Source organism: Carica papaya, chromosome 8, assembly GCF_054855325.1.
Source record: "Carica papaya isolate Zhongbai chromosome 8, ASM5485532v1, whole genome shotgun sequence".
Taxonomy (NCBI): domain Eukaryota; kingdom Viridiplantae; phylum Streptophyta; class Magnoliopsida; order Brassicales; family Caricaceae; genus Carica; species Carica papaya.
Window position 1 is genome coordinate 8868786 of NC_142316.1, and position 20071 is coordinate 8888856.

A 20071-nucleotide genomic window follows, 5' to 3' on the forward strand; every position below is an offset into this window, starting at 1 on the left:
ATAATACAATAAAAAATGTAATAATATACTTTAAGTTCATTATCATATGTAAACTAATTTCCAATTTATCATATTTTAATTTTCTCATGAGTAGTTTTTAAATTTGAAAAAAATAATGTAAAGGAGAAAACCTATTTTATCACAGCCATCGGATCGATGTCCACATGGTGTTTCTACTTTGTAGAGGAGCGTTGTTTGGGAATGAGTTATTACACGGAAGAGAAGCCCCTATGCAGTAAAAGGAAATATCGAAATGCCAGCTCACGGATTAACCACGGTTAAAAGTTAATAACCATGGTTAAGTTAATGGCCCTCCCTTTTTAACGTGCTTTCTCCCTCTCCTCTCTCTCTCTCTCTGTGTCTGATTCTCTCTCTTTTGAAAGAAGCTAAACAGTCAACAACTCCATTTCCAGTCTCTCTCTATCGAAGCAGAGCAGTGAAAATCTGGAGAAGATACTTTCATGGCTGGCACGTGGAGATAATTCTCAGGTCTGTTCTTATTTCTTTACTCTTCTCCTTTATATCAATGTTTTTCTCTTTGGTTTTTTTTTCGTTTTCGTTTACAGTTACATGTCATTAATTTTCTTAGATATCGTATTTAGTCTTTGAACTCTTCGGTCTTCTTCAGCCACTGAATATCTCTTGCTTACCGATGCTTTGCTCTCAGGTGTTTTTTTGTTTGGTTACTGATACATTTTGATGTTTTTCATTCCCTGATTTATAGGTTTTTTTAGCGGGTAGAAGGTCTAGTTTGATGATTTGAATGAATTAAGCAGTGTTTTAATTTGAGTTTTTTTCCAGTGAACAGGATTCTGGATATGTGAATTGAGATTGAGGTGTATAGGGTCCTTTGTTATTCATGGCCAATTTATTGGCTAATTTGCTGGATGTTTGTGTTGAGATGTAACTAATTTCATCGCTACTCTACGTCCCGTTTCCTCCTTTTTTCTTTTTATAAAAGAGAAAAGAGGATGGAAGAGTTGACAGATCTTGTTGCCCGGAACTCAGTTCGTGTATGGACTGGGAACTTTTTTTGTATTTCAATTATTTTTTTCCCTTTATGTATGTTCAATTATTTTTTTCCCTTTATGCATGTCCATGAATTCCCAGTGAACTAGCTTGCAAATGATTTACTTCACAGAATAGAGGTCTTGGGCTTTGTATATATTGAATTGTTTCATGTTCTTTTTCTAACCGTAAAAAAAGAATGATTTCGTTTCTTCTCGTCACTGTTACGTTAACTGCAAATAAGCGTGTAATTTTTTTTTTCTCAGTAATGGACCAATTGGAAACAATTAATGACAAAACAAGAAGAAAAAGAAACGCCTTAGAAGGGTTCTTTTTATGGTACTTTATTTTAATGGTAACATAACGCTTTGCAGTTGACTATAAATTTCTTCAACTGTTATTTGCTTGCTTGGCTTGTCTGATTTCTAATGTTTACCAATTCCGTACTTTATTTTATTGAATTGGAAAAATTATGATTTAACCTATTTGCATAACAATGCAACACTGTTATGGTTAAACTGTTTCTGATTAATTGTCCTACTAATTATGCAGTTTATGGCCACTCTCTTTAGTTTCGAAGCAATAAATTGTTCTTGAAGATCCATAGAGAGTGCAGCAGGTAATTACGTTGATTTTCCGATTGGGAGGAGGATTTTTTCTGTTTTGAAAAATGGGAATCCTTGAACAGATGGCTTTTTGTGGTAATCTTGAGCTTCTTCCCGTGCCTCCTGGGGAAGGGGAGGCAGCTCCAAACAATGAACTGGATGCAGCTGTGGAGGACGATTATAGTGATGAAGAGATGGATGTGGATGAGCTTGAAAGGAGAATGTGGAGAGATCGGATGCTCCTTAAGCGTCTGAAAGAACAGAATAAAAATAAAGAAGCAACTGACAATGCAAAGCAACGTCAATCTCAAGAACAAGCTCGGAGGAAAAAAATGTCTCGAGCACAAGATGGCATTCTGAAATATATGCTGAAAATGATGGAGGTCTGCAAAGCTCAGGGCTTTGTCTATGGGATTATTCCTGAGAAAGGGAAGCCAGTTACTGGATCATCTGATAATCTACGAGCATGGTGGAAAGAAAAGGTCAGATTTGATCGCAACGGCCCTGCTGCTATTTCTAAGTATCAGGCGGATAATTCGGAATATGGTAAAAATGATGACTCTGGTTCATTAGCACTTGCTCCTCACACCTTGCTAGAGCTCCAAGATACCACACTTGGATCTCTTTTATCAGCTTTGATGCAGCATTGTGATCCTCCTCAAAGGCGTTTTCCTCTGGAAAAAGGTGTTCCCCCACCATGGTGGCCAACTGGAAATGAAGAATGGTGGCCCCAACCGGACCTTCCCAAGGACCAAGGTCCACCCCCATACAAAAAGCCTCATGATCTGAAGAAGGCCTGGAAAGTGAGTGTCCTGACAGCTGTGATTAAACACATGTCACCTGACATTGCAAAGATCCGCAAACTTGTTCGCCAATCAAAATGCTTGCAGGATAAAATGACTGCAAAAGAGAGTGTCACTTGGCTTGCAATAATTAATCAGGAGGAAGTATTGGCTCGAAAGTTGTATCCTGACCGTTGTCCGCCTGCATCGATTGCTGGTTCTTTAGTCATCAGTGATACTAGTGATTATGATGTTGAAGGAGTAGATGATGAAGTAAATGAAGTAGATGAGTATAAGCCATGTGACATTAATCTCTTCACGATGGGGGCACAAGGATCAGATGATAGGCTTATCATGCCAACATTGGCTCCTCCTCGAATTAAGGGAGAGATTATTGAAGGGAGTTCTGATTTCATCCAGAAAAGGAAACAACTAAGTGATGAGCAACCAATGGTGATGGATCGAAAGATGTATACTTGTGATTACTCCCGTTGCCCTTACAATGACAACCGCCTCGGATTTCTTGACAGGACTGCAAGAAATAATCACCAGATGAATTGCGCATATCGCAGTCATATCCTTCCAGGGTTTGGACTATCTAGCTTGCAAATCAACAATGACAAAACTTCACTTATTTCTCTGTCTCTTGTTCAGCCTAAACCAACAACTCCTCTAGTGAGTCAGAATTCATGTAATGCATCAGGACTTGGACTTTCAGATGATGGGCAAAAAATGATTTCAGAGCTTCTAACACATTATGATTCTAGTCTTCAGCATAATAAGAGTATGAATATTACAAATATTAATGTCTTAGGAGACCAAAACCAGCAGCAACAACAGCAGCAACGACAACTACATCTACAACAACGCCAAGAGATACAACTGCAACAGTTGCACCAGCAACAACAGATGCAGTTGCAGCACCACCAGCAGCAACAGATGCAGCTGCAACAACAGATTGAGCTGCAGCACCTGCAACAACAACAGATACAGTTGAAGCACCAACACCAGCAACAGATGCAGCAGCAGCAGCAGCAACGGATGCTGCAGCACCCACACCAGCAACAACAGCTCCAGCAACCGCAGAAAGTCCAATTTCAAATGGATGAAAATTTTTTTGGTCAAGCCGTTGATTTTGAAAACAACATAGCTGAGGAAACCGTCGTGCCTCAAATGAATCACTCTGTTTTTCCAACAAGCGACATCCAATTCGATCAAGGCAAGACATTCAATCCTCCATTTGAAAGCAATATAGAAGACTCAATTGCTGATTTCAAATTGGGATCTCCATTCAACTTGGCACCGGTGGATTTTACGGTGGATCCAGAGATGAAGCAGAACGTACCCTTGTGGTACCTTTGAAGAAATGACTACAAAACTTGCATGGAGGTTCGTCTTTCCTTTCTAGATTGTATGAGAAAGGTAAATTATGGTCTTAATATTCTCGGAATGAGACGATCCTCGCACAGTTATCGCTAGCAAACATTTAGTGTTTTAGTTTCCAAATTACATCTTTTTTTTAGTCGTGCGAAACACAGAAAATATTCTTTTTCTTATTTTATCGTAGGTTATTCATATGTAAAGTTAGTTCGCTCATATTACATAACCGAGATAGGCAGGGACAGGGAGGGTTAGTAAATTATGAAGGACTGGGGAATGACCGAATCCTGATTCGGTAATGTTAGTAAAATATGAGGTCTTTTATTTTCCTGTTTGGTATGTAATAATGTAGATAAGAGTTTTTATGGTAAAGGTGTGGCTTTTTAATTGAGGGATTCTCATTGTATATCTTTTGTTCTCAATACTTTTCTTATCTTTTTTTCATCGAGTTTTTTTTTTTTTTTGTGGGGAACTTATTAAAATGGGAAAATTTTTTTGATTTCTTTATTATGTTCAATCTTTGCTTGAATTGATATCTTTATATTTTTTACGTTCTTAGTACTAAAAAAATCTTGGAAGAAGTTTGACTTCATGTTAATTTTGAGTATTTTTTAAATCTTGAGTTTGTAGCAATGTTGTATTTAAATAAGAAGTCAAATATATTTTTATATTTAATTCTTTTATGAATTTACATAAGTTGTCAAACATATTTAAAAGACTTCTGGGTTTACATTTAAATATTATTTCTCTCAAAGAAACTGATATAAGTAGAATAATAGAAAAGTATTAAACAAGTTTAAATATAAAATACAGAAAATCCATAGTTCTGTAAAATTCTTTTAATTTTTTTGTTTTTAAATTAACGTGTTTATATATGTTTTTATTTATAGAAAGTTTTATATATACGTATAAAAGAAATAGAATTAGAATGTACGAAATCTACAGCTTTTATATTTTGTTTTCTTTGGTGAATTTAAAGTTCTTAAGACTTAAAAGTCGTTTTTTTTTTTACTTGGAGTTAAATAGCTTTTAGCTTCTTGTAAAAATTAGAAAGCAGCTTTTAAGTGTTCGTAGAATTTTGCTAAAAAGTATAAAAGTAAAAGTTTCAACTTTTTATCTTCTTGGATTAGGTGCTGATCTAATTAATTGCACACGTTTTTCTTCCCTTTGGTAATTTACGATTAAAGCTCAAAAAACATTGCCATTAAATTTATACTAAAAAAATATTTGGTATAAATACAAGGGAATTAATAGTTATACTCAATATTCAAAACTACAGGCATACAATTGCTATTCTCTAACCTTGGTATTATTATATCAGATTTACTTTTTTAATTGCAAAATATAGAGATGTTATTTTATGCGAAAGAAAAGAAAAGAAAAGAAAAAAAAAGGAAATTTAATTATTTATCTCTCTTTCTTTTAAAGATGTGGAAAAATAAGTTGTATATCTTAAATATTAAGAAATATACCAAGTTATCGGTGCTTTTTTTATTTAAAAAAAAAAAAAACAAACTAATGCAAATAACATTGCTCTGTGTCAACGAAAGAAATTGAAACTAATTTTTCAAAATAAAATACTTTCAAAGTTTTATCTTTTTTACAAACCCAAATTAAAACTACATCTTAATTACATTTTACTGCAAGTTATAATATTAAATGTCTTAGTTTAAGATCAATTTTCTCAATTTTTCTAAATTGCAAATTAAAATTTAACTAAAAGAACTCTATAAATTTGTTTAAAATTATAATTAATACTATTGAATTAATTGAGTGATATCTAGTTTTTTTTCATAGTAATGGCTACTGAATCTCAATTTGATTTAGATATTTCAAAAATCATAATTTAATCCCTAAATTTAATAAAGATAAGTTGTTTATCAATAAAAAAATAGTAATAAAATATTGCAAATATGTCATCTAATCTTTGAAAGATTAAGGAATTCATTATTCATGAAGAGAGAGGCACAAGGTAGTTAGAGATAGTAGAAAATTGACTTCAACTATTTTTAATTTTTTTAACATAGTAAGACTCAGAGTGTCATTTTGTGTTTAAATTTATTTTGTTTAAAGTAATAAAGATTCGAGTTTAATTTAAAAAAAAAATCGACAAATATTAAATTAAAGAAGCTCAATTGCTCAAACTCAGATTCAAATATTTCAAAATATGTAGAGATAAAGCTGAATAAATTTTTTTTTTAGTTTTAAATATATTATAAAAAGGAAAGTTAAAGAAAAGAGGGAAAATAAAAAAGATAATTTACATATAATGGTATTAGTTCACATTTGAATTTTAGAGCATAACTAGTTTTCTAAACCCACTACCACTTAAGCAAAACCAAAAACCCATTCTATATCACACCCATTTTCATTGAATTCTAAGTAAAAAATATATATGTTTTATATTAAATTCTTAATTCTTGCGAGATGCAGTAAAAACTATTCAGTATAATCTTAATACAACTAGGTTAAATGAAAGAATTTGTTTATATAACAAGCTTTTGTACAATTTTCATAATATCAACTAAACTAATGTTTAATGAGATCGAACACTTTTTCATGTGTGACATTGTGTATATTATTCTGTCTGTATTTGACTGTTTGTGTCATATTAATCATATGATTAGAGATACTCATAAACTAGGTTTAAAATTCATATATCTCATTATTATGATTTTATCACAATCACATTGGTACTACTTTGTTTAAAGAAAATTTGTCATTAATGAATGAGATATTCAATTTTGCAAAAAATTATAAAATAAATCAGCTTATACTTAAACTAATTTAACAATGAGTTACAATATTTTGAAGTATAACCACATACGATTGGCTCGTAGGTGTACTATCATTAACAGTAGGATATTACAAATAACTATTATCTGTTTAAAATGCCTAAAAGAAAAATTTATTTTGACTAGGTTCCAAAATTGTCATATTCTAAATACTTTCAATAAGTTAAACAACTCTAAGTTTTATTTTGTAGCTCTTTGATGTGGAGCTCAAGGACTAATTTGTACATAGTAATTATATAAAAATATCTTTTAAAACATATCACAAAATAATATAAATAGAAAATGTGATTCATAATTGGTGGATTATGCTTAATAAAGTCTGATTCTCTCTTTTAGTTACTTCTTTTCATATGTGGACTACGAAGATTCCATTAATGGAATTATTGTCTTTTACGCAAATTGAAACTCTTTACTCAAGTTACCTTCATCTTAATCTCATTGAAAAGATTTCAATATTATGTCTAAGTTCTTCTCTTGCACTCCCAAACTTTTGAGTTGTAAGAGCTTCATATTTATAATTTTCTAGTTGTATTCATCTAAACCATCAAAAATTATAAGTAAATGTCTGGAAGTCTAAAAACCACATTGGTACATCTCTTCGCCTAAGCAAACAATTAGATTAAACCCCCAATTTAGGATAAAACTTTACAAAAAAAAAGTTAGAATTAATTCCCTACAAAGTCTCATTCATTTAAAACAAATTTTCTTCAAAATAGCCCTAAATAAACAAAAGATCATGAGAAGATGCCTAAATTTGGCAACATTTAATGAAATGACTTTTCCTTTTTTTCTTCGTAAATCTTTTGTTATTGCTTTAAAAGGAAGCATGTTGATTAATGTATGTACTTGCCTATTAGGTAGTAGTCGCAACTAGAGCATGCACCTTATTCCTCTCAAAAGTGATTTAACCCTAGGCTCTGTTCGATAAAAGGTTTAGCTTGTTTCTTTATTACGCATTTGCCATTAATTCTTAAAATGCTATTGCTACTCATTTCTAAATCCCCAATATATACTTTTAATATTCACTTTGAAATTTAGCCCTTAGTTTTCACTTTTAATGCTAACTTTCATACTGAATGATAATCATTATATATTTGACTTTTTCTGTGATAGCTTGAAAATATATCTGAGTTAATTTTTTATATTTGATATATTTAATTTAGGTTTTATATGTGTTTAAAAATATATAATAAGGCTAAGGATATAGTTTAGAGTCAAATAGAAAAATGATGGATAAAGATGAAGGAGATAGAATAAGCATGAAGAGGCATGGAAAATTGTGGGAACCTTTTAATTGAAGTTGTATAATAAAAAGTTGTAACTATTAGATAAAATAACATAACAGAAAACTATAACTTTTAGATGAAGTGACATGCAAAAAATGATAACTTTTAGATGAAGTAACATCACAAAAAGTGTCAACTTTTAGATGAAGTGGCATGTGAAAAGTAATAACTTTTTAGGTGAAGTGACATGATGAAATGTGAAAAACTTTTAGATGAAATGATATGTCAAAATGGTGGCAAGATTTCTCTCGTGGCTCCCCACTCTTATAAATAGGGGATAGAAAAAGGGAGGAAAAAATATTCTCGATAAGAGAAAAATAGTGAGAAACATAAGGGTGAAGGAAAAAGAAGAAGTACGAAGTGGATGATTTTTTAGAGTATTTTGAGATTTTAGATAAAAATATTGAAAAAACTTTACTAAATTTATGAAAGTAGAGAAAGAATAAGAAAAGATGAATAAGACTCAAGATCAAAAGGAAGTTATAAACTGTTAGAAAGATAAGTTTTTTCTTAAGTTTTGAAGTTTAATTTTTCTTTGATTTTTGGTATTAGTTTTTTAATATTGTGTTGGATATTTTTGAGTCAAGAAAGTGACCAAAAATCATCTCAAAACTCTGCTTGATTTTTTAGAGGAAAAAAACATAAATAAAGCTGGAACTCTGTTGGAATTAAGATTACGACTGCTAAGGACCTAAGATAAGTGGATATTATGGATTCATGACCTATGTAGTTTTGAAGTATTTTGTGTACTTTAAGTATAAAAATGTGCACATGTTTAATTTTTCTTCTGTATTTGCTAAGTAAGTATTTATTAAAGTTTTACTTCGATACAAGTGTAATTTCGCTTTGTGTTTTCAAAATGTAATTCTAATATGTGTACATCACTCATTATAAAAAAAAGTTATTCTGAAAGTACTTACATTATGCTAAGCTTCAATATGGTCGTACATAATCGTTTTGTATTCGAGTGTATTGACAAAATAATAAATGTTTACTCATAAATAACCGTTCTATGTTTGGGTATATGGAAAAACAGTATAATCTGCGTGCCCTAACCGTTCCGTATTCAGGGGTAACAATGTTTCAAAGTACTCATCATATATCTCGTTTCGTGTTCGGGTATATGAGGAACTAGTGATAAGTATCTGTGTCTACACATAACGTATGATAACTTATTGATCCTTCATAATAGTGATGAAGTATACAATATGAATATATTTTTTGATTTGTGTTTTCACCTTCTGTTTCATATCTGTTTTGGAAAGATTATATGATATATGTTTTGTTGTGTCTAAAGAAACTATATATTATATGTACTATACTGTGATTTTATAATATTGCTTATTAGGATATTTTATCTCACCCCTATCACTCTCTAGATACTTAAGGTACTGTTGCAGAGTAAGTGGTGATACGGAGAGAATTACTGAAGCTAAACTGTAATATTAACGTTGCTATTTCGTACTTTTGTTTAGTAATGTAAGTAAGAAAATTTAAAACTCGTACATATGTTTATATTTTATATTTAAGGGTTGTAATATTTCTGCGATTCTTTTATGATTAAAAAAGTTAAGTTATTTTACTTAACTCGAGTCCACATGATTTAAGTAAGTATGCTCCGGTCATTACCCTATAAGACGGAGTGTGGTCCATGATAAGTTGATATCAAAGCACGATTCTAGGACATCCCTTGAATACGAGGCTTAGGATTACATGACACTTAGATGGAATTGTGAAACATAGGAAAATATCTTTAAATTTAAATTTCATAAATGTAGGAAATGGCAAGGATACTGAGAAAATAGTCACATCGAGTTTCGAAAGACCGAATCAAGCAGAGTCTAGATAGACTCATGCGTATAGTCGAATATTTGGCTACGGTGGTAACTCAACACGTAGTTCACAGCTAAAATACTACTAACAGTAATAATGCTAGTACCAGTAACACCCAACCAATAGAGAAAAATAATGGAAAGTTCATTAAAAGATTTAAGAGAATGAACCCACCATTATTTGCTGGAGCAACTGACCTGATATTAGCCGAATAGTGGATCATGGAGTTAGAAAAGATATTTGAGGTTCTCAGCCCCACTTCATAGAAAAAGGTATAATTTACCACATTTATGTTCAAGGGAGCTGCAGAACACTAGTGGTGCCTGAAGAAGGGATGGCTGAGGACACTGATCTTTTGGGATTCCTTTGGAGCGGCATTCTACAAGAAGTATTTTCCTGACTTTATTCGAGAACAGAAGTAAATGGAGTTCCTGGAATTAAAGCAAAGAAATATGAGGGTCGCAGAATATGCAAAAAAGTTTATAGAGCTAGCTCGGTTCCTGCCCAACCTAGTAACAAATGGAAGCTTAAGAGCCAAAAAGTTTCAGAGAGGCCAGCATAAGGAGATCTGGGATAAAATCTCAGTTTTGAAGATTAATGAATATCAAGAAGCACTGGAACGTACCCAAATTGCAGAAGAGGCTACAAGCCCATCTCACAACAAATCCAATAGGCTCGACCATTCATACCAAATAATAAGAGGAAGATTTATGAGCCACAACAACCTAATAAAAGGCAAAATATGGATCTCATAGTCCCAGCACAAGGGTCAGAGCAGATATGCCTCTATTGTAGAAAGAATCATGGTAACAGACCCTGCTACAAGTTGATAAATAGATGTTTTAGATATGGTAGTACTCAACATCAGATCAAAGAGTGCCCTATCAACAAAGAGCATATCAAATAACAACTCAAGGAATAATATATGTCATTACAGAGTGAGATGCTCAATCCTCTCAGGATGTAATCTAAGATAAGCTCACTATCTTTAGTACATTGCCTAAAGTTTTAGTAGACCTAGGATCTACATAATCTTTTGCATAACATTAGTTTATTCAGCATCTGAACATTGAACAGTCACCTTTAGAATATATATTAGTAGTCTCTACCCTAACTAATAAGGATTTGAACACTAGTATAGTTTGTCAAGCATGTATTGTAAAGATTTCCAACAGAGAGTTACCAATAGATCTTATACTCCTAAACATGCATGATTTTGATGTTATACTAGGAATAGATTGGTTGACAGCGTACCATGTAATATAGATTATCATAGGAAGATGGTGACCTTTAATGTTCCCAATGATAAGGCTTTCAAATTCAGAGGGATAAAGGAGCCCTAACATCCATATCTCGTATCTTGCATACAAGCTCAACGGTTACTTGAGAATGGATGTACAAGGTACTTGGCTTACGTAGTGGAGAATAAAAGTTGAGAAGTCAATCTACAACAGATACCAATGGTGAAGGAATTTTTTAATGTTTTCTCTAAAGATCATTCAGGTTTACCTGCAGATTGGGACATCGAGTTCTTCATTAACGTAATTCCTCGTACGAACCCCATATCTAAGGCTCAGTATCGAATGGCAAAAGGCGAATTAGAGGAACTCAAGAAACAATTGCAAGAATTATTGGATAAGGGTTTTATCATACCTAGTGTATCACCATGGGGAGCTCCAGTACTACTTGTAATGAAGAAAGATTGTACCATGCAGCTCTATATCAACTATAGGTAACTAAACTAAGTTACTATAAAGAATAAATATATGTTGCTTCGTATTGATGATCTGTTTGATCAAGTTAAGAAGCCCAAGTATTTTCAAAGATTGATATACATTTTAGATACCATCAACTAAAGATTAAGAAAAAGGATGTTCTCAAGGCTACCTTCAGGACCATGTATGGCCATTACGAATTCCTAGTCATGCCTTTTGGTCTAACAAATACTCTTCTGGTATTTATGGATTTTATGAACAGAGTCTTCTAGCCATTCTTGGATAAGTTTGTCATCGTCTTCATTGGTGATATATTGAGCTATTCACGAAACAATGCTGAATATAAAGAATATTTGGCAATAGTGCTTGGTATAATTAAGAAAGAGAAGTTGTATACCAAGTTTAAGAAGTGTGAGTTTTGGTTCAAGGAAATTGTTTTACTCGAACACATAGTTTCAAAGGACAGAATATCAGTAGATCCAGTTAAAGTAGAAGCAATAGTAACTTACAAAAGCCCTATAATAGTAATTGAAGTCTGAAGTTTTCTCGGTCTAACTGGATACTACAGGAAGTTTATTGAAATTTTTTTAAAGATTACTACTCTACTAAATCAACTCACTAGAAAGGACATAAAGTTTGAGTAGAATGATAAGTTTGAACAAAATTTTCAAGAAGTGAAGAAACGGTTGACAATAGCCCCAGTATTGACTATTCCTAATAGAACTAGTGGATTCATCTAAGTGATACTTCAAAAGAAGAATTTGGATGTGTTTTAATGAAACATATAAAAGTGATAGTTTATGGTTCCAGACAATTAAAGAATCATAAGTAGAACTATCCTACCCATGATTTAGAACTAGCCACCATAATTTTTGCCTTAAAGATCTAGCATCATTATCTATATGGTGAAAGTTTTAAGATTCACACAAACTATAAGAGTTTGAAGTATTTGTTCTCCCAAAAAGAACTTAATATATATCAAAGGAGATAGATGGATTTACTCAAGAATTATGATTGCAAGATCATATACCATCCAGAAAAAGGCAATTTGGTTGCAGATGCACTTAGTAGGAAGAGTACTTGTGCTCTTGTCTATATGATGACCTTAGAGTGGAGACTCATAGAGGCATTTTAAAGGTTAAACCTGAATGTCTGATATAAAAGATTAGGAGGATACTTAGCCAATATAAAAGTACAACTCGCTCTGGTGATTAAAATTCAAGAAGTCTAGTAGTCTAATCTTACCTTGAAATCAATTATAGAATATATCGGTAAGGGATTTAGGCCAAAATTCAGACTATCAAAAGACGGTGTATTGAGGTTTAGAAACAGAGTATGTATACTGAATAATAACAGTCTGAAAAATGAGATATTAAAAGAAGTGTACTACTCTAGATTTGTTATGCACCCTGGTAACACCAAGATGTATCAAAACTTGAGGACCAACTATCGATTGAGTGGGATGAAGAATGATATAAGAGAGCTCGTTTCTAAATGTCTCACATACCAACAAGTGAAGGCTGAACGTTAGAGACCAGAAGGACTACTTTAGCCCTTGTCAGTAGTAGAGTGGAAATGGGAACATATTAACATGGATTTCATAGTGGGTCTACCTAAAATAAGATCCCAACATGATGCTATTTGGGTTATAGTTGATAGATTAACTAAGTTTGCTCATTTTTTGGCTATTAGAGTGAATGACCCACTGGACAAGTTTGCTAGACTCTATATCAAGGAGATTGTGAGATTGTATAAAATTACAGTCACAATCGTCTCTGGTCGAGACCCCACTTTACTTCAAGATTTTGTACCAATTTACAGAATGCTATGGGGACTAAGTTACGTTTTAGTATGGCTTTCCATCCTCAGACGGATGGTCAATCAGAACAGACAATCTAAACTCTAAAAGATATGCTATAAGCATGCGTCATTGAGTTGTGAGGTAATTGGGACGATCATTTATCTTTTATTGAGTTTGCATATAATAATCGTTATTAGTCGAGCATTTAAATGACACCCTATGAAGCTTTGTACGGAAGACTCTACAGGTCACCAATTTGTTGGGAAGAAGTTGGAGAATGAAAACTGATTTGACCTGAGTTAGTAGAAGAAACTATAGATAATGTGAAATTGATCAGGAAACATCTTCTGACAGCTCAAAGTAGGCAGAAAAGTTATACCAATAATCCAAGAAGAGATTTAGAATTCGAAGTAGGCGATCATGTATTTCTGAAAATCTCACCAATTAAAAGCATTATGAGATTTAGAAAGAAAGGAAAACTCAGTTCTCGATTTATCAAACCTTTTGAGATATTGGATAAAGTGGGAGCTGTCGTCTACCGCTTAGCATTGCCACCTGAGTTAATCAACATACACAATGTCTTTTATGTATCGATGTTGAAGAAATATCACCTAGATCCATCGCATGCACTCCGATATGAACCTCTTGCACTTCAAGATAACCTATCATATATTGAGCTTCTTGTGCAGATAGTGGATTGTAAAGAAAGGTTATTATGGTCCAAGGTAATCTCCTTAGTAAAGGTACTATATTAGCATCATTCGATTAAAGAAGTCACATGGGAGCCAGAAAAGGAAATGGAGGTCAAAAACCCACATCTGTTTGTAGTCTACTGGTAAGTCTAATTTAGAGGACCAAATTTCTTTTTTTAAGAAGGGAGAATGTGATAGCTTGAAAATACATCTGAGTTAATTTCTTATATTTGATATATTCAATTTAGGCTTTTTATGTATTTGAAAATATATAATAAGGCTAAGGACATAGTTTAGAGTCAAATGAAAAAATGATAAATAAGAATGAATGAGCCAAAATAAGCATGAAAAGGCATGGAAAAATATGAGTATCTTTCAAATGAAGTGGTATAATAAAAAGTGATAACTATTAGATAAAATAACATAACAAAAAATTATAATTTTTAAAATGAAGTGACATATAAAAAGTGATAACTTTTAGATGAAGTGACATCATAGAAGTGACAATTTTTAGATGAAAAGACATATGAAAAGTGGTAATTTTTTAGATGAAATAATATGTGAAAAGGTCTTTTAGATAAGATGGCATGTGAAAAGTAGTAACATTTTAGCTGAAGTGACATGATAAAAAGTGACAACTTTTAAATGAAATGGTATGACGGAATAGTGACAACCTTTTTTTCGTGGCTCCCCACTCCTGTAAATAGGGGATAAAAGAATGGAGGAAGAGACATTCTAGATAAGAGAAAAATAGTGAGAAACATAGAGGTGAAGAAAGAAGATATAGTACGAAGTGAGTGATTTTTGATAGTATTTTGAGATTTTATATAAAAACTTTGAAAAACTCTACAAATTTATGATAGCAGAGAAAGAGGAAGAGAATATGAATAAGGCTCACGATCAAAAGAAAATTATAAACCATTAGAAATGTAAGCTTTTTCTTAAGTTTTAAAATTCAGTTTTTTCTTTAATTTTTAGAATTAGTTTTTGAGTATTGTGTTAGATATTTTTTAGTCAAAAAAGTAACCAAAAATCATCCTAAAACTCTACAGAATTTTTTAGAGGAAAAGATCATAAATAAAAGCCAAAACTCTGTCAGAATTAAGACTACGACTACTAAGGATTTAAGGTAAGTAGATTTATGAATTCATGGCCTATATAATTTTGAAGTATTTTGTATATTTTCAGTGTAAAAATGTGCACGTCTTTAATTTATCTTCCGTATTTGCTAAGTATTTGTTAAAATTTTACTTCATATAAGTGTTATTTTGTTTTGTATTTTCGAAATGTGATTTTGATATATGTGCATCACTCATTGTAGAAATAAGTTATTTCAAAAGCACTTACATTATGTTAGGCTTCAATCTAGTCGTACATAACTATTCCATATTCGGGTGTATTGGCGAAGTGATAAGTGTTTACCATATATAACTATTTCATGTTCGGTTGTATAGAAAAATAGTTTAATCTGTGTGCCTTAACCGTTCTGTGTTTAGGAAGTAGCAATGTTTCAAGGTATTCATGTATGTCGTTCTATGTTCGGGTACATGGAGAACTAGCGATAATTATCTGTGCCTACACATAACGTATGTAACTGATTGATCCTTTATAATAATGATGAAGTATACAATTTGAATCTGTTTTCTAATTTATGTTTTTATCTTCTGTTCCGTATCTATTTTGAAAAGATTATATGATATACGTTTTGTTGTGTGTTAAGAAATAATATATTGTGATTTCATAATATCGCTTATTAGGATATTTTATCTCACATCTATCACCATCCAGATACTTAAGGTACTGCTGCAGAGTGAGTGGTGATACGAAGGAAATTTCTGAAGTTAGACTCTGATATTAAAGTTATTGTTTCGTACTTTTATTTAGTAATGTAAGTAAGAAAATTTAAAGTCTCGTACATATGTTTATGTTTTACATACAGTCCGTGATATTTCCTTTCAATATTTGTCATTAGCCATGACGCTTATCGTTTGATATTCTTCTCATTTGAAATCATGTGTGAAATATGTGTTTCTCTCTTATTTTTTCTTCCCTTTCACATGAAAAAGTTTTATTGTCCAATTTACAATCAATTTTAATTACTCAATCACTTCTCTATTTAAACCATTATTCATTTCTTGATCTCTTTTTTAGAGACTTCTACTCTCCTTCGAACTATTTTTTTACAATCCTACCATATTTTATGATGCAAATAAGGCTAAAAACACTCAAGATACTCAAAGAGAATCAAAAGGTGACTTGGAGTAAATTTCTAATGACGTGAACACAAATAGAGTTTCAAACCTGGAAAGTTTCAGCAGACTAGTAACAAGATCAAAGGCAAAGAAGCTTAAAGAGTTGTTCCAAGTTTTCACTCAAAAATATGTAGATGATGGGCTGGTCAATTGTGAAAAGTTCAAATATGAGCTTTTAAACAGCCCAAATTCGTAACTTTAATTGGGTTTAAATGATTTGGGATAATTTGAGCCTGTTTGAGTCTTATTAGTAATGAGTGAATAAGTCTTGTGTATGGGCTGGATTAGTTGAGTTGTTTTAAGTATTTTGAATTGTTTTATTTTAGTTTGAGTTAATTAAGCTCATATAGTCAAGTATAACTCATTTGGGCTTAAATCTTGTCTTAGTGTTATTACCAAAATGAGCCCATAACTATATGGTGCCACAAAAAATTAGTGGTGTTGGTTAAAAATATTTGAGTTAGAAGGAGTTACATAACAATTACATGTCTATAATTAGCCTAGTTATTGTTGGAGTTATAATTGTAATTATCACATAATTAGCCTAGTTATTATGGGAGTTACAGTTATAGTTATTGTGTTGTAACTTATTATTGATTTCTTTGGCTATAAATACTAAAGGAACTCTTCTTTGTGGACATCAAGAGTTGTAATTAAATATTTCATAATTGAGTTAAGAGCGTTTTGCCTTTCTTTTTACTTTATGCACAAGGTGTTGATTTGGAATACGATTGTTATTACTTGTATTCAATTTTGATTTCTTATTTCAATTGTTCTTGGTGCTTGTTTGGATTGGGTTCAAGGAATATCATTTATCTTTCTTGGGTTCTATTTAACTTTTACTATTTAGGTGATTGAACAAATTTGATTTCTTTTTACTTGTGATCTAAATTCTGTTCTACACTAATTAAAGAGTTCTAAGGTTCAAGTAAGAGTCTTGGGGTTTGGCATCATTTTATTTGAGATTTCAAACACATGAAATAGTCATCCTGACTTTATTTCTCGCTTATATATTTTTTTTACTTCATTTCTCATCCTAAGACATTTGAACTTTGCATGGGTACCAATAAAGGTTAACCAAACACCTCCATGTCTATTAAAGTAACAACACATGAAAAATGTAATAAAAATATTACAGAACAATCTTATAAACATGACTAGTGTGCATCTATTATTATACAAACATGTAATGGCATGCGTCATTTATCTCATGGTACGTATGATCTATCTCATGGTGTTTGGCATCTGGGAATATTGTGCCAATGGAAGAAATGGTGTGTGTCATTTAGTGTTTATATGTGTAGTAACTAGAAAAAAAACGACGTCATTCTGAGATGGACGGGCAGGAAGAGAGGAAATAAAAGAAAAGAGAAAAGAGGAAAAGAAAAAAAGGAGGAAAGAAAAGAAAAAAGAAAGAAGAAAAGAAGGAAAGGGAGAAAAGAAGGAAAGGGAGAAAAGAAAAGAAAAGAGAGAAGAGAGATCGGGGGAAAGAGAAGGTTCGAGAGAAAGAGAGAAGAGCCAAAGCAGAGAAAAGCAAGAAGAGAGAGAGAGGAGGAGACAGAGGACGGTGATAGAGTAAGCCAAGGGAAGGAGAAAAATGGAGACGGGAGGCGGAGAGGAGCGAGAAGAGAGAGAGAAGAGGAGACAGAGGACGGTGACAGAGCAAGCCAAGGGAAAGAGGAAAATAGAGACGGGAGGTACAGTAAACTTTAAGTTTCATGCGTTTGTTGATGTAGATTTGAAATTTTGACCGTAGATAGAGGATTTTGTGTGATTAAGAGTGGAGGTGTGTGGAGGAGGCCGCAGAAGGAGAGAGAAGAATGAATGTGGTGCGTGAGGTAGAGTATGAGCAGGGGCATATGGAGGAGGCTAGGCCGCGAGAGAAGAGAAAAGAAGGAGTATGGTGTGGGAGTGAAGTTCGTGAGAGGGAGGAGATCGTGTGTGAGCATGAATGGAGGCTTATGGAGGGGGCCACGGGAGGAACGAAAGGAAGGTGTGCAACGTGTGAGTGAGGTTTGTAAGAGGGAGGAGATTTGTGTGAGCAGGAATGGAGGTTTATAGAGGGGACCGTGGAAAGAGAGAGAGGAAGGAACGTGGTGTGTGAGTGAGGTTCGTGTGGAAGAGAGGATTATGTGTGAGTATTAGGGGAGGTATGAGGAGCAGTCCGCGGGAGGAGAGAGATGGAGGAATGCGGTGTGTGAGTGAGGTCCGTGAGAGATAGGTGATTTCAGGATTTGAGAGTGGAGTATCTAGAGTTGGCCGTGGAGGGAGAGAGATGAAGGGATTTAGTGAGTGAGGTGGATTTGTGTAAGAGAGGAAGTAGTGTGTGGATGCATAAAATTTGGGAGGAGGAAAGAGAGGCCGCAGAGCGTGGGTTTGAAGTGTCGAACTAGAGGTGTGTGGGTGTAGCTATGTAGGGCAAGGGGATAAGTGGTATAGTTGTGTGGTGTGAGGGTAAGGGGTTGTATATAGGTTGGTATAGCTACTGTAAATTTAGTAGTTGGCAAGGGAACATTACTGGTGTGGGTGTGTTAAGTATTAGTGTGTATCTTATGGGGAGACGCGTGTGGTTTAGGTATACAGGTTAAAGGCATAGGAGAGTTTCAAGATAAGGTGGTGGAGTAAGGACATGATGATATTATTTTTGGGTTGGTAGCATTGGGGGATGTCGATGTTGGTTGTCACTACCTAGAAGAAGTAAGTTTATCGCCAATGGTGGTGATGGTCAGGAGACTCCGACGGGAAGGAGTTTGGTCGCCGATATTGGTGACGGGAAAGAATGGTATTTGGGTGTGTGCATGGCCTATTAGTGGTCGAGGGATAGGTGGTTTATTAGGAGTCGCCGATACTGGTGACGGGTGAGAAGGGAATCTGTGTGTGTGTGTGGCCTATTAGGGGTCGAGGGATAGGCGGTTTATTGGTGGTCGCCGATACTGGTGACGGATGAGAATGGAATCTGTCTGTGTGTGTGGCCTATTAAGGGTCGAGGAATAGGTGGTTTATTAGTGGTCGCCGATACTGGTGACGGGTGATAATGGAATCTGTGTGTGTGTGTGGCCTATTAGGGGTCGAGGGATAGGCAGCTTATTGGTGGGCTCCGATACTGGTGACGGGTGAGAATGGTATCTGCGTGTGTGTGTGGCTTATTAGGGGTCGGGAGATAAGCGGTTTATTGTGATCACTGATAAGGGTGACGAGAGAGAGTATTTGTACGGTTAGAGGACGTCAAGGGGCGATCACAATTAACATGCATGATTTTTTTTAAATTACCAAAGGTAGGTATTAAGTTGAGTAGGTGGAGTACATATAGGACTCCTGAGTTCCCTATTGTTGTATATGATGCTTATAACTTAATTTTTATTGTACTGAGTTGTATATACTAACTCTTTATTATTTACAGATGAAGTAGGGATGGAGTCGGGATCGGAGTTGCTGATTTTCGAACCTAGCGGATAGAGGAATAGGACAATAATGCTTTCGATAGTGTGTCTGATGGGAGTCTGTGAGATTCTTTTTCACTGTGATATTACATGTAGGGTTGCAGGTTTACTGTGACTCTGAATAATAGATTGCGGTAAGGTTTCTATGTTCGTGGTGGATTTGAAATGACGCGTTCATATGTGGCCGTGGAATTGTCGTAGCTTACGCCATTAAGAAAGAAAAAACGGGACGTTTCAATATGACCATTGATATTGTCCTTAAGATGGTGTGCACTAAAGATATAATTGGTAGATATTATTTACATGACCAATCAATTAATAACATCGTAGTTAGGATTTTGTTTGAGTTATTTTATATATATTCACAAATAATAAAGGCTATGCTAAGGATACAATTTCTAGACATTTTATATGCGAGAAGAGTTCAAAGATATGACTAAAGACTTCCCAAACAAATGTTCTTCTTTATGTCTTTTGATGAT

The 20071-nt window shown here is 33.5% G+C and overlaps 1 pseudogene across 2 annotated transcripts; it reads left to right on the forward strand.

Annotated features, from left to right (window-relative positions):
* Positions 1–330: 330 nt before the first annotated feature.
* Positions 331–4183, forward strand: LOC110825520 (ETHYLENE INSENSITIVE 3-like 1 protein pseudogene; annotated as a pseudogene). Of its 2 annotated transcripts, XR_015813959.1 has the most exons (3): positions 331–489; positions 1561–1627; positions 1697–4183. The product of XR_015813959.1 is annotated as an ETHYLENE INSENSITIVE 3-like 1 protein pseudogene, transcript variant X2 (transcript). The 2 variants fall into 2 exon arrangements; XR_015813957.1 differs by having other exon boundaries at positions 332–489; positions 1561–4183.
* Positions 4184–20071: the final 15888 nt, after the last annotated feature.